The 14,755-nt window shown below is 42.3% G+C and overlaps 1 gene segment (V, D, J or C); it reads left to right on the top strand.

The window, feature by feature from the left end:
* LOC145423569 (Ig kappa-b4 chain C region-like) overlaps positions 1 to 9,527 on the top strand; it is a 213,727-nt gene extending 204,200 nt beyond the window's left edge. The window contains exon 2 of the C gene segment in view: positions 9,431 to 9,527.
* The last annotated feature ends 5,228 nt before the right edge of the window (positions 9,528 to 14,755 follow it).

Raw genomic sequence — 14,755 nt, 5'->3', positions numbered from 1 at the left:
TGGATCTTGTGTGTGTGTCTCTCTGTGCATGTGTGTTTCCTCATGTGTACATATTTGTAATTGTGTGGCTGTTATAGATTTTTTTGCAGATTTTTGTCATTTAACAAGTATATTTGAGGGACCCTCAGCATGTTCAGCATTTTTTCAGCTGTCCATTTTGCTTTTGCAATTTTTCTGTTTAACTTATTACTATTGTGCTAAATCATACTATTTCTGCTATTTTATAAGATTTGTGCTTAATATACTATTTCTGCTTTTATAGGATTTGTGCTTAATATAGTATTTCTGCTTTTTATAAGATTTGTGCTTAATATAGTATTTCTGCTAAATGTAGTATTTATGCTTAATCATATTATTTCTGCTTTTCATAGGATTTGTGCTTAATATAGTATTTCTGCTAAATTTAGTATTTCTGATTAATTATAGTTTTTCTACTAAATCATAGTACAGTATTTCTGCTTTTTATAGGATTTGTGCTAAAACAAAGTATTTCTACTAAATGTAGTATTTATGCTTAATCATACCATTTCTGCTTTTTATAGGATTTGTGCTTAATATAGTATTTCTGCTAAATTATAGTATTTCTGCCAAATTATAATATTTGTGCTAAAACATAGTCTTAATTTAAAATTACAATATTCATAGTTCATCACAGTGTCTCTGGTAAATCACAATATTTCTGCTCTGTTGTACTATTTTTCTAAATCATAGTGTTTCTGTAATGTTTAAGTATTTTTGGCTAAATATATTCTTTCTGTTATCTTATACTATTTCTCCTAAATTCTTGTATTTTTGAGAAGTTATCATGTTTCTGGTAAGTTACAATATTTCTGCTAAGTTCTGCTATGCTATTATATTTCTGCCAAGTATTATGTTTCCTCTAAGATATTGCAGTTCTGCTAAGTTATTCCATTTTAGCAAAGTTCCTTTGCTTCTGCAAAGTTTTTACAATTTCTGCAACTTTTTAGCTTTTTCAGCTAGTTTTTGCATACAGCTTCAGCTTTAAAGCATCCACACTGCATTTTCGCAGGAAATGCAAATTTTTCTAGTTGTTTATATGCTTTATATATTCTGAGCTAAGTTGATCTATAGTGTTACATCATATTCTATAAGGATGTTATGTGTTTGTAGACTTTCTGCCCAGTTTGACCCATTTAGCAGAAGTCAGCCTGTTTAAGGCTCTGATATCTATTCTGTATGACTTAAAGCAGTTATGACATGGTCTGATTTTCTCACCCAATAAAGGAATATTTCATATATCAATCTACTCTTCATTTTATCAGACACAGTTTTCACAGCTCGTACATTTTCCTTTTCACACATGTATGTAAGCATTGAGCCAAATGTAATAATGCCAACATATTAAACGAACAATATTTGTCTCTTATGTATAATACATCTGTATATACACTTTTGAGTGAAGATTTAAGGTGATAGAAAATATAAACTGCAACTTGAATCTTTCAAGTTCAAGCTCACTGCTGTAATATATGTATATATATACACACAAAGACATTTGTGTGTATATATATATTTCCAGTCCTCAGATACTCAACTAATCAAAGTGATGTCATGACAAAAATGAATGACCAACAAGACATTTTTCCTCCTTCATTTCTGTCACACAAAGCTGTATGAAATGTTTCTCGCGGTTAGCATCATGGTTGCTAGGCAACCTGAACAGCGCGACGCAGGCTAGACCATCCCATTTCACAAGCCTCTCACTTCCGCACTTCTCGTACTCATAGTACGCACCGTACGCAGTACACGTAGTGCGCGTACTTCAAGCTTGCAGACCCTGAATTGGGACACAGCCACGGACTTTACACAGAGACCTGACTGAACTGGAACAGAGGGAGCATGGGAACCAAACCTAGGAACTAGAAATCATAGCAAAAGACATAACCAGAATAACCTAAAGCATAAGATAATAATAATTAACACAAAACACTGGGTCACATGACCCAGGACCATGACACTTATAGCACTAGAATTAAATAATAAGGGAAGGATTCTGGATCAGCATCATGATGAAAACTTGTGGCCGTAGTATATACAGAATTCTGGAGAAGGTATAAAATGTCACCGTATGTGTGTGTGTGTGTGTGTTTTATGTGTATGGATTTTTTAAATTATTACTCATCATATATTACTGTCTATTAAAGTCCTGTAGTAATTTGTCCATCAGCCTTTGGAAGGTGGCCGGTGCCCCATCTAGGCCAAATGGCATCACCGTGAACTGGAACAGGCCGGCAGGTGTCCTGAAGGCGGTGTGCGGTCGAGAAGACTCCTCCAGTGGCACTTGCCAGTAACCTTTGCAAAGATCCAAGGTGGTGATGTACCTGGCCGCTCCGATCTTCTCCAGCAAATCCTCGGTTCGAGGCATGGGGTAGGCATCAAACTCTGAAATGGAATTAAGCTTCCGGAAATCAATGCAGATGCGTAGGGAGCCATCTTTGAAGATGATGACCACCGGGCTACACCACTCTGAGCAGGACGGCTCTATCACCCCAAGCTCCAGCATCTTCTCCACCTCCTGTCGCAGTTTATCCACTAGGTGTTGTGGAACCCGGTATGGACGTTGGCGGATGGGATGTCCATCCTTTAGGCGTATCACATGTTCGACAAGGGTGGTCCTGCCGGGGTTAACTGAACACAGAGATGGAGTCTCCCAAAGGACTTGGAATAGCTCAGCAGCCTGCTGTGGGGTAAGATGAGTCAGCACCGGAGACATCGTATCGGCTCCCTGCTCGGGTTCTGTCTTCCCTTCTCTTGGCATTTCTCTTGCCATCAGAGCTTTCGCAGGGGCCTGGTGGGCACGCTCTTCCCATTCTTTCAGGAGATTCACATGGTAAGTCTGCTTCGGTTTCCTCTTTTCAGGATGATGAATCTCATAGGTCACTGGCCCCATTCTGCGAAGAACTGTGTATGGCCCTTGCCATTTCGCCAGAAGTTTACTGTTGGCTGACGGGAGAAGTAACAACACCTTTTGACCAGGTTGAAATTCACGTTGCCGGGCCTGTTGGTCATACCAGGTCTTCTGGCTTCGTTGAGCGTCTCGCAGGTTGACCTCGGCCTCTTCATGGTATCTCCCCAACCGATCTCTCATTTCCAGCACAAATTGCACCACTCCTTTATCATTTGGAGCAGAAGCAGGAGACTCCCAACCCTTCCGGAGGAGATCCAATGGCCCCTGCACATCCCAACCATAGAGTAGCTCGAATGGTGAGAAACCAGTGGAAGCCTGGGGAACTTCTCTGTACACAAACAGCAGGAAGGGTAGCCACTGGTCCCAGTCTTTCCCAGTGTCTGACACAAACTTCTGCAGCATCCTCTTCAGAGTTTGGTTGAACCTCTCCACTAACCCATCTGTCTGTGTATGGTAGGGTGACGTCCTGATGGCAGAGATGCCTAGCTGGTTGTGGAAGAGCTGCATCAACCTAGAGGTAAAGTTAGTCCCTTGGTCGGTCAAAATCTCATCTGGTATCCCCACCCGGGAGAACAGCTGTACCAGTGCACGCAGAACATTGGGTGCCATGAGCGCACACAGGGGGAACGCTTCTGGGAAATGAGTCGCATAATCACACACCACCAAAATGTACTGATGACCCCGACTACTTTTTACCAGAGGACCCACAATGTCCATAGCTATCCTACGGAAGGGGGTGGAGATGACCGGAAGTGGCTGTGGCAGGGCCCTGTCTGACTTGCGAGCTGGACAAGTTTTCTGGCAGGTAGGGCATGTACGGCAATATTTTTGTATGTCTGTATACATTGATGGCCAAAAGAAACGTGAGCTAACTCACATATAGGTTTTTTGGCGACGCAGATGACCTGCCCAGGGGAGGGTATGTGCTAATTGCATAATGAGGGGTCTACAACTAGAAGGTATCACAAGCCGTTGGTGGTCACCGTCAACTGCATACAACACATTTTTGTCAACAATGAACTTCTCTTTCCCTCCCCATTTCCCAGTTCCCCCTTCAGTCACATTAGCAAAGAAAACTTTCAACGTTTCATCCTCCCTTTGCAACAAAGTGATATTTTCTGGTACATCCCATTTCATGCTCTTAGTGTCCGGCCCCTTTGACCATAGCTGCTTCTCAATGCGGCGTTGGCGGCGGGATTTTCTTGGCCCATTAGTGCCACCCTCGCACAGACTACTGTCAAAGTCTGGCAAGGGTTGGCATCCAGCCTTCATTTGGGCTCTAGTGACCACTGGGCCAGACACGTTTAATTTAGCATTTCCCTTATCCCCCACATCAGTCTCTGTCCACTGTTCTTCTTTTTCTTGCAGCAAGTCCATGAGTACAGGCAAGTCCATCCCCAGAATAACCTCTACAGGCAAGTTCTGTACCACCCCAACTGACAACAGGTATGGCTGTTCATTAATAGTCACTGTTACCTCCACTTTTGGGTATGGATGTTTATCGCCATGCACACATAAAACTTCTTCCTGTCTGCTATAGTCCACACTGTTCACTGGTACCAAACTATGCTTAATTAAAGACATAAAACTACCAGTGTCCAGCAAAGCAGTAGCCTGCAGACCATTGACCTTTACTTTTTTATAGCGTTGCACATCCACTGGCTGGACCCTTGTGGGCTCCATCTCCAGCCGGGGTGCATAGCAGGCACCAGTGACTTTAGCCTTCCGGATAGGGCATACCGAGGCTTTATGACCTGGCTGCTGGCAATAATAACAAAGAAAGTCCTTACCCGCTCCTCGTAAGTTTGATGCCTTGGTGTTTTCTGGTGGCTCTGGGTTGCTCTCCCTTTTCAGAAGACCCGATGATGGGAGTGGTGGTCGCTGTGGCATCCCAGATGAGCGTGCAGGTGGTGCTCCTTTACGCACATTGAAGTACTGTGACACCAGCTTAGAAGCGGTCAGTCCATCTGCTGGCTCATGCTCCCTCACCCAGGTCCTCACCTCCCCTGGAAGTACCTGGATTAACTGCTCCAAGATGATAGCTTCTCCCATCTCTTCTTTAGTATGCTGCTCTGGTCGGATCCAGCGCCGATAGAGGCCCTTCAGGCGATAATAGGTCTCAGTGGGGATCTCACCAGGTGGAACTGTATTGGACCGGAACCTCTGCCGATACGTCTCAGGGGAAATGTCAAATTTGGTTAGCAACGCCGCTTTTAAATCTTCATAACGATGGGCTCTTTCTTCATCCATTGCAGTGTAGGCCTCCAACGCCTTCCCCAATAGCAGTGGAACCAGACGACAGGCCCATTCACTCTCTGGCCATCTACAGGTTTTGGCAACTCGCTCAAAACGCAACAAATAGTTCTCAATGTCTTCCCCCATCTGATAGGGTGGAATTTTTGGCCCAACAGATCGCATCCACTCTGAGACTGACTGGTCGAGGCTGTTGGTCACTGCTTGTGACTGACGAGAGGGAACCTCCTCTGGGGGATCCCGGTATCCTCTTTGACGTGCAGGTGTAGGCAGTACCATTCTGGGGCTGCTTGCTGTTGCGGTGCTTGGCGTGGCCATTGCTGCTGTGGTGCTTGCTCCGGCTGGTGCTTGGGCTGGACTTTGCTGACCAGCAAAATCTGAATGCAGCTGAGCGTTGGGAGGGGAAACAGTCCTCAGCCCCCTGAGTTCTGCCAAAAAAACCTCCTCTCTCCTTTGCTGTCCCGCCAGGAAGTCCCTCATCATCGCAATCAGCTCTCCATTTGGGTCACGTGCTGAGGTCGAAGCTGTAGGCAATTCTGGACCAATCCTGCCGGAAACCTCCTCCTCCTCCTCTGCTGAAGAAGACGACGCCGGCACTGTGTCCCATGCCAGCTCCTCTGCTGTCTTCTCCACTGGAAGCTCATGCTGCTGGGACCGCAGCCCTGTGCGCTTAACTGGGAGGCGCGTTTTCCTCTTCCGACTAGCAATCCCACTTCTGACACCATATGTCGCGGGGTCCTCTCCTAAACTTCTCCCAAACAAATGCAGGCGTAGTCAGGAAGCATTCAGTGTGGATAATTTATTCTGCCGGCCTCCCAGGTGCACAAAAGATTATTTACAAAGAAAATAGGAAACTAACTTAAGTCAACACAAAACAAACATCTATATACAAAACACAGTCTGCATGTTACCCTCTCTGTAACATCTCACTGAAAGAACCCAGGTAGGCCCTGACAGCCTTCTTTTATACCCCATGGCCCCTCCCACTAGGCATAATAGTCATCTCTTTATTATTTCTTTTACCAAACAATCTTTCCCCCTCAGCTTATTTCCAGCTGTATTCCTACAATACATATATGTATATACAGACATTTATGGCCAATTCCAGGCAGCCTACAGTGTTTCACAACAACAAAAAAACAAACAAAAAAAATAATGCAGTTCGCGTGACCTTTCAAGCGTGCGCGAACCCACTATTTGAACCCGAGAACAGCATACCATCGGCTTGCATAACCCCCGTACAATCGGCCATCACAGCGAGTCTCCGCGACCGGCTTTATTAAAGGTAAGTGGGAAAATATGTTGGCCACCTTCTGCGCTGCTCAAAATATACCTCTCACCCCTTTTTGTTTATCTGCCCGGTCGACGAAAAGACGCGCAGTAATTGTAGAAACTAATGGTGGTGGTGCATGTATGCGCCCAGATCAGCTGTCTGCGGCCCGGGACGGTGTAACTCCGTCACAACAGGTAACAATAACGCCTGTACCAGTTGTTGTATAGCAGAGGTGCTCAAGTATAAAAACAATAATAAACACAATGCTTTGGTTCTATAACATTTTTCTATCATTACTTTATTTTGGATTAGGTGCATGAGCTTTTAAGTATGGATAATTAAATAATAGATTAATGAAACACCAGAGTGTGCCCTGTTCTGAGATGTACAGCAAGTGGAGAGTGACAGATGAGATGAGGAGATGGAAGAGTGACTCACAGGCAGAGCCGAGTTCATTTCCCACAGTTTTGTGGTTTAATGCTTCTGAGCGCTGTCACCAATCTTTGCATTTTATTATCATCTCATAACACTTCTTTAATCAGCTACCATCTCTGCTGTGGACTTTTTACTGTCTACAGTCTCAAAGCAACACAGACCTCCATCACTATCTGCAGCAGGAGCAGCAGCAACCCCTCAACAGCAACAGTGTTGTTGTTATTCAGCCTGGTTCTATGTGCCCCTTTTGAACTTTGAGCACCCGTCCCTTCCAGCATCTCTGCACGGCCCTGCTCAGAATCATTCATCTGTTTTAGGTTGACATTTTATATGTTTTGTAGAATAACAGGACAAACTGTGAGACTAGAAAGACCTGAGTTTCATGCTCTGTTTTGTGACGTAGTGTGCAATGCTCAGCAGTATTATCATTTTAACTGGTTCTGTGCGCGATCTGAAGACACTAAGTGTTTGTGAGAGAACATAAAACTGTTTTGATGCATTTGTGAGGTTTTACCTGATGAGTTTTAAGTTTTGTGATTGTAGCTTGAAAATTAATTTTAATGTTTAGAGTTATGAGAAAGAAGGTGGAAGCATTAAAGTGATGTATCTTAACAGTTGTAAAATGTAAATGACCAAATTGGATTATTGGAATATAGTTTTATTGTGTTTCGTTGTTTTTATGTAAAAATTATAATATTAATATGTTATGAAATTATGATTTAAAGAATTCATATTGTTGAGTTTGTTTGTTTCAGAGTCAGAGAGCCGTGTCTCTCTACAGTCAGAGGTTTTTGTACGGCGGCTCAATGAGTTTGTATCACTGTGGTACACGTTCGGTGGAGGAACCAGACTGCAAGTTGGAAGTAAGTCAGCCGTAGAGCTTTTTTTTTTTAAATGTAATTTTCTTTTCTTTAATTTCATTTAATATGAAAGGCTAGGAAACTTTTTATGTAACTGATTAATTATTTTATTCATAAATTTTGTCCTAAGAAACAAAGTCAGCTTTGGAAATGATTATTCAGACACTCAGGACAATTTCCAATGAAAATCTGGGATGTTTCATATTATTCATTATTATTTCTAGTTCTGATGGTAAAGTTGTATTTTGAGGGCTTGTAGGTTTAGTTCAGTCACACAGAGAGCCGTGTCTCTCTACAGTCAGAGGTTTTTGTACGGCGCCTCAATGAGTTTGTATCACTGTGGTGGACTTTTGGTGGAGGAACCAGACTGCAAGTTGGAAGTAAGTCAAACTTAAACCTCATTTACTTTAGCAAATTTCTTTCTTTTGATTATCTTAACTTTTCTGTTCAATGCGCCTAAAAAAACCTCAGGAAAATAGTTTTTAGATAAATCTTCATGAAGAAACAAAGTTAGCTTCAGAATAAATGTTAAAATGAATATTAAACACAATATAAAACATCAGAGTGGACTTGAGGATATTTTACATATAAATATATCTGGTTAAGTCTCGAGAGCTTTTAGTTTTAATCCAGTCTGACAGAGTCAGAGAGCCGTGTCTCTCTACAGTCAGAGGTTTTTGTACGGCGCCTCAATGAGTTTGTATCACTGTGGTGGACTTTTGGTGGAGGAACCAGACTGCAAGTTGGAAGTAAGTCAGACTTAGAGCTTTTTTTTTTAATGTAATTTTCTTTTCTTTAATTTCATTTAATATGAAAGGTTAGGAAACTTTTTGTGTAACTGATTACATATTTTATTCATAAATTTTGTCCTAAGAAACAAAGTCAGCTTTGGAAATGATTATTCAGACACTCAGGACAATTTCCAATGAAAAAAGTTAAACTGCACAGAGTGAAGATAAAGATCTCTGGTGTTCTTATTGTATCATATCATTTAAAACAATGTAAGCAATAAAAAAAACCACATGAGGTAAGTAGTGGTATTGACTTTCTTATCCAGAACAAGCTGTTTATTACGAAGAACTGATGATGTTGAAGCTTAACATCTTTTGAAATTGTTGACACATCTTTGTTTTGTTTTTTTGTTTTTTTATTTCCAGTGTAGTTTGAACATATTTCAGCTCAAACTGTGTGATGATTCTCTCTGTGCTGATATGCATGAGAGGTTTCTGAAAGGGAAGTGAAACAATGTGTGAGTGAATGACTGGTGGAGCAGAAAAAACACCTGACAGAAACTTCTTAACGGAGAAAATCAAATTGTGGTTCTTGTCCTCTAAGCTGATTGGTGTTTCCTAGGTGATGCCCGCCCCGCCCTGAAGGTGCTGGGTCCCTCCAGTGAGGAGCTGAAACAGGGGAAGGCTACAGTCATGTGTGTGGCCAACAAGGGCTTCCCCTCAGACTGGAGTCTGTCCTGGAAGGTGGATGGCAGTGGCAGCATCAGCTGGGAGGAGAGCAGGAGCCCCGTGGTGCAGGAGAACGACGGCCTCTACAGCTGGAGCAGCACCCTGAGGCTCCCTGCAGACCACTGGATGAAGGTGGGCTCTGTGACCTGTGAGGCCACCCAGGGCTCCCACACTCTGGTATCAGAGCCACTGATGAGAGACCAGTGTCCCCAGTCCTGACCTGACTAACTGTGACTTTCATGCTGGTCTTACTTTCAGTCTGCATTCTGTAGCTTTAAAAAAAAAAATCTAATTTCTTCTCTCATTTTTCATTGCTTTGTTTAAAGTTTAAAGTTTGTTTAAAGTTTTAAAGAATAAAAAAATATCTATATTAAATAAGAATTGAGTGTTTGTCTTACTTTTGTGGTGATGTCAATATTAAACTCTAAATAATGATTTCCAGGGTTCTAATTGGAAGCCAGTGTGCTATCTGTAGTCAATATGAGTCGGTAGAATTAAGTCACTTTCAATACATGAAGTAAAGCAAAGTTTATGTTAAAGAGTAAGTGCGAAGGGGAATTGAGAGACACTGCCATTACTAAGCAGGATATTAAAGACATTACATTTATGCAAATTCATTGCATGCTGTGTAATGAAATGTTTCAGCATGTTGCAGTTTGTTGTATGAAACACTGAGCAGGTGGAGCAGAAAAGCGCTGTACAAGAATGAGTCTATTCTCGTGATCAGTGTTGGGGCAGGTATTTTAAGAAGTAATTTAATATACAGAGTTTTTTTGTTAAAAGTATTCAGTACGTTATTTTGGTGTTTTTTTTTTCTGTAAAATCACCTGAAACACAACATGTCATAACTGTCATTTAACAATATGAACTTGTAGGCTACAGTCTCTCACACCAACATAAATCCCTATCCTAACGACGACACACATATTTTCTTTCTCTTGGCATTTAGGTATATGAATACCTGTCAAGGGTCCTTGACATACAGGTCTCCGACTCGGAGGACAAAAATTAATGTCCTGTGTCTTAGGAGGGCAGGATTGCTTTGCTTTTTCATTATACGATGCTTCGCAGTATTAGTTTTGCCTAACAACCTGTTTTTGACTCCTAAATTGTCATTAATGCAACCGCTCTACATAACAGTCAGTGTAACTGATTATAAATCTTTTATTCATGAACCTACACATTACGCTTTATTTACTAGGTGTATGTATTTTAACAGAGCAAGAGGTGGACCACACGTTTGAAGAGCTGCTGGTCTTTATAACTGGGGCTGACTTACTTCCACCACTCGGGTCCTGCAACATAGAGTTTTATGATCAGGAGTCAGGGATACGCATCGATGTGCAGCTTATCCCTGTATCTTCCGAGACGTGTTGCATACAAGGATCAATTTAAAGATCTTATGAACACTGCATTAAAAGGATTCCTGGGATTTGGAAAGCTGTAGCTGCATTTACATGAACTGATGCTGGAATGCTGTGGTTAAAACCTGTGGCCTTTTGGGATGAAGTTGTGCTATTCTAAGTGTTCTGAAATGGGATTGCTCCTGGGCTTCTTCACATTGTACATTTTAAAAGTGTTTAGTATAAAAGTTTTTTGTTTTTACAAATGTGACTGTATATAGTTGTATTTATAGTCCTGTTAAGACAGGGTAACGAGGGAATACACCACAGAAGGCAGACACAGCTGAACCTCATCAGACATGACGAATACACTCACACAGAACGCAGAATCCAAATAAAACAGGGAACCAGAGAATAGCTCTGAGACACGGGTTGACAGAACATAAGGAACAGAGGGATGAAGAAATGCGACTGGAAAACAGAAAATAAATGAAACGAATCATATTAATAATCAAAAACATGAATAGGAAGTCAACAGGTCTTTGGACCATGGCAGTGTTGAAGAGCAAAAAAGAGAAAATCTAAAAACCTGAGAAAGAAAAGATGGAAATTTGATCATTTGACTGATTTGGACTTAAAGTTTCTATTTGAAGTATTTGCTAAATTGTGCAGATAATTATGACTCACTGACTTTTGCTGAGTTCATTTAGTGTTAGATTTTTTTTCTTACAGAAATATGATTTTTGATAATGATCGATATTTAGAAATTGAGATTTATTTGAGCTGGTATGAAGCAGAAGTCAAAGGTCATAAATGATTTGTTAAAAATAAATGATATATTTCCAACTTTTTTTTCCTTTAGCATTAATGACATTTTCATTGTGTGTGTGTGTGTGTGTGTGTGTGTGTGTGTGTGTGTGTGTGTGTGTGTGTGTGTGTGTGTGTGTGTGTGTGTCCTCAGTGAACTGTATCAGTCTCTGCAGTATCTTCCAGCTGCAGCAGTCACTTCAGTTTCTGTTCAGTCTGACTGAGGGAGGTTTTTGTACGACTGTTTTTCACTGTGTGAACACCCACTGACTGTTAGGATAGTGACCACTCTGACAGTAATAAACTGCTGCATCTTCAGCCTGGACTCCACTGATGGTCAGAGTGAAGTCAGAGTTTGATCCACTGCCTGTGAAACGAGCTGGAATCCCTGATTGTCGAGTGCTAATATAGTAAATGAGCAGTTTAGGAACTCCTCCATCTTTCTGTTGGTACCAGGATAACCAATTACTATAAATATTCTGACTGGTCGTACACTTGATGCTCACAGATCCTCCCACAGCAGAGCTCACTGCTCCAGGCTGAGTCACTGTATATTGTCCTCTGGACTCTGAGGACACAGAGACAAAAACATAAAGCAGCTTCATGGTTTTGTGGGCTTCATTTCAGAGGGACAGATGTTGATAGAGGAGAGGAGTTTGATTCTCTGGACTTTACCTGTGAAGCAGCAGCAGAGGAGAGTCCAGATGAGGACGCAGATCAAAGTCATGTTTTTGATGAGGAGGATTTCTGTGGCTTCTGTTGTGATGAAGGACAGCTGTCAGTCATCCAGTGTTCAACTCTCAGGACTATAAACTCTCCCAGAGCACTGGAGCATGGTGCTGCTGATGCAAAGTGACTCTCTATGGAAATGAACTGACTGACTCCAGCAGGACTTGTTTAAAAAAAGTTTTTCACAGCATATTTAGCATGTGACACACATGAACCCTGTAGAATTTATAGACAGTTAACAAATGGTCTTTGAGCGCAAAATCTCCAATGGGAGATTGAGAGACCCGTGATGGACATTTAGATCGACTGTAAAATTGACATGCACTTGTTCGCACTAAAGGAAACCACCATCATTTCATGTGGCTACCATATCGGCGCCACCTGTGGTCTCAAGGCTGGAGCTGACCAACAAAAAACTCTGTTTCTGAAGACAGACTCTGTAGACTCTTCGTTCCCATCCTGTGTCCCCCAACCTGGATTCCAAACACCTTTGAACGCTTATCTCCAAGGCTGAGGTCAGACGGCGGGTCTAGTCCCAGCGCATGCTGCAGGACCGGATGTGCTGTCTACACCGACTTACTCTCACCCCTTACTCACACCTGTTGCTTGTCATGTGCTTCTATGGTGTATTAAGATTCATGTGCTTTTGTGCTGAGGTGTTTTTTGTTGTTCTCCCATCAGAAGCTCAGTCTGGGTGGAGCTTTTTTTTCCTCCTCTCGCCTCATGTTGTGTATTTTTGTTGTTTTTCTTATCAGCCTACCTCTCTGACCTGTCTTCCCAATGTGATGTTTGTTTTGAAGTATGTTTGGTCTGAGGGTTCCTTTGTGTGTGTGCTGTGAGATTATTATTTTATCTTGTGTCTATAATCGAAATGAGTGAATCATTGTACTGCTGTAAGCCACACCATACTCCTTATTATAGAGAGTATAATTAGTATGTAGTTGTAGTTCTAGTTTGCACTATGCTTCTGAATTACAAAAGAATCATTAGAAAATCATTAGATTCATTAGATAGGTTTGTACTATCCTATACTGTTGATTTACTGTGAGTGAGTTACACTGTTTCATGGCATTTCATACTGCTGAGTTAAGAAGAGAATACTGTGTGCAGAGAGCACAGAGCACATTCCACAGGAGCTCACCCCCTTGTTGGAAGCAGATAGGCAGGGAGCCAAGGTCATAACACAGGCTCACTGAGAGTTAGAGGGTAAGTTTGAGCTTTTTACGACTGGGTGGGGTCAACAGAGGCTATAAAAGCTTTGGGTAACGCTCCACCATTTTGAGACTTGCTGTGACCCTCTTCTTGCATGTCTCCCCATCCGGATGGTTTGTGCTCTTAAAGTGTTGAATTGTATGGAATACAGGATTGTTGATTGAGCATTTATACACCGAGTATTGTCCTTCCTTCAGCCCATGCACAGTACTGGAATGTAAGCGTTTCAATGTGGATGCACAACTCTGTGAAAACGACTGAAAACCCTAGTGTGGACGCAGAGCGTTTTCAAATCTATCCGGGCTAGTGTGGACGTAGCCTAAAGATGAATAGCAGCCCTCTTTAAATACAGTCAAGAAGAAGGCATTTCCACAGTTGTTGTTCACACCCTTGAACCCTCAGAGAGAGAGTTTACAACCTTGTCTCCTCTTCCAGTGTCACATAGAGACTGCTCCTTGCCTCTTCACCCCATCCTCAAAGACCTGATTAACAAAAGACTTCACCACCTGTTGGATCCTCCCCCTCTGGGTGTCACCAACTTTCTCACGAAAGTTAACTCGCCTAACTTTGTGTAATAGAGTTAAAGCTAAACGCTTCTCCACATTTAGTATTTATTTATTTATTGTCATTGTCAAGAACAATGAAATTGCGTTTGGGGCTTCCATACAACCCAAAAAAAAGAAGAAAATAATAAATACCCCTTAAAACCCAAGTGTACATATTTAACCCAGTGTGACTCCAATGCAATAAGACAATCCTTAGCAATAATGTTCGTAGAAATTCAGACAAAGACCTGAGAAACATGACAAAATACAACAATGCAACCCATTCAATATTATTGTACTGTGAGATATGATATCAGATATGATAGTTATCTATTTAAGAAAGAGGGGGGGGGGGGGGGGGCAGGAGGGGGAAGAGAATAAAGATATGATGCACCAATGCAGACCAGTTCATTGCTATTAAGAAGTTGGATATGGTTATTGTCCGTGAGAGGGGGGCAGAGAGTTCAGGAGCCTCACAGCCTGTGGATACAGGCTGTTGGCCAGTCTGGATGTTCTGGCCTGTATAGACCTGTACCTTCTCCCTGAGGGCAGCAGATGGAAAAGGTGGCGCGCAGGGTGATGTTGGTCCCGCAGGATACTGTGCACCCTCCTCAGACAGCGAGTGGGGAAGATATTACTGATCTCTGGCAGACTTGTTCCAATAATTCTGCCAGCTTCCTTCACCACCCGCTGGAGTGCTTGCTGATCGGCCTTGGTGCAGCTGGGGAACCACACTAGAAATCCATACGTCAGAACGCTGCTGATGGCACAGTTGTAGAAGTTCAACATCAGAGATCTGGGAATGTGTGTGCTCCGCAGTCTCCTCAGGTAGTAGAGGCGCTGTTGGGCCTTCCGTACAACTGAGGTGATATGGTTGCCCCAGGACAGGTCCTCGGTCACAGTTACCCC

This window comes from Astatotilapia calliptera, chromosome 22 (genome assembly GCF_964374335.1).
Source record: "Astatotilapia calliptera chromosome 22, fAstCal68.1, whole genome shotgun sequence".
Taxonomy (NCBI): domain Eukaryota; kingdom Metazoa; phylum Chordata; class Actinopteri; order Cichliformes; family Cichlidae; genus Astatotilapia; species Astatotilapia calliptera.
This window is presented reverse-complemented; position numbering and strand designations above follow the sequence as displayed.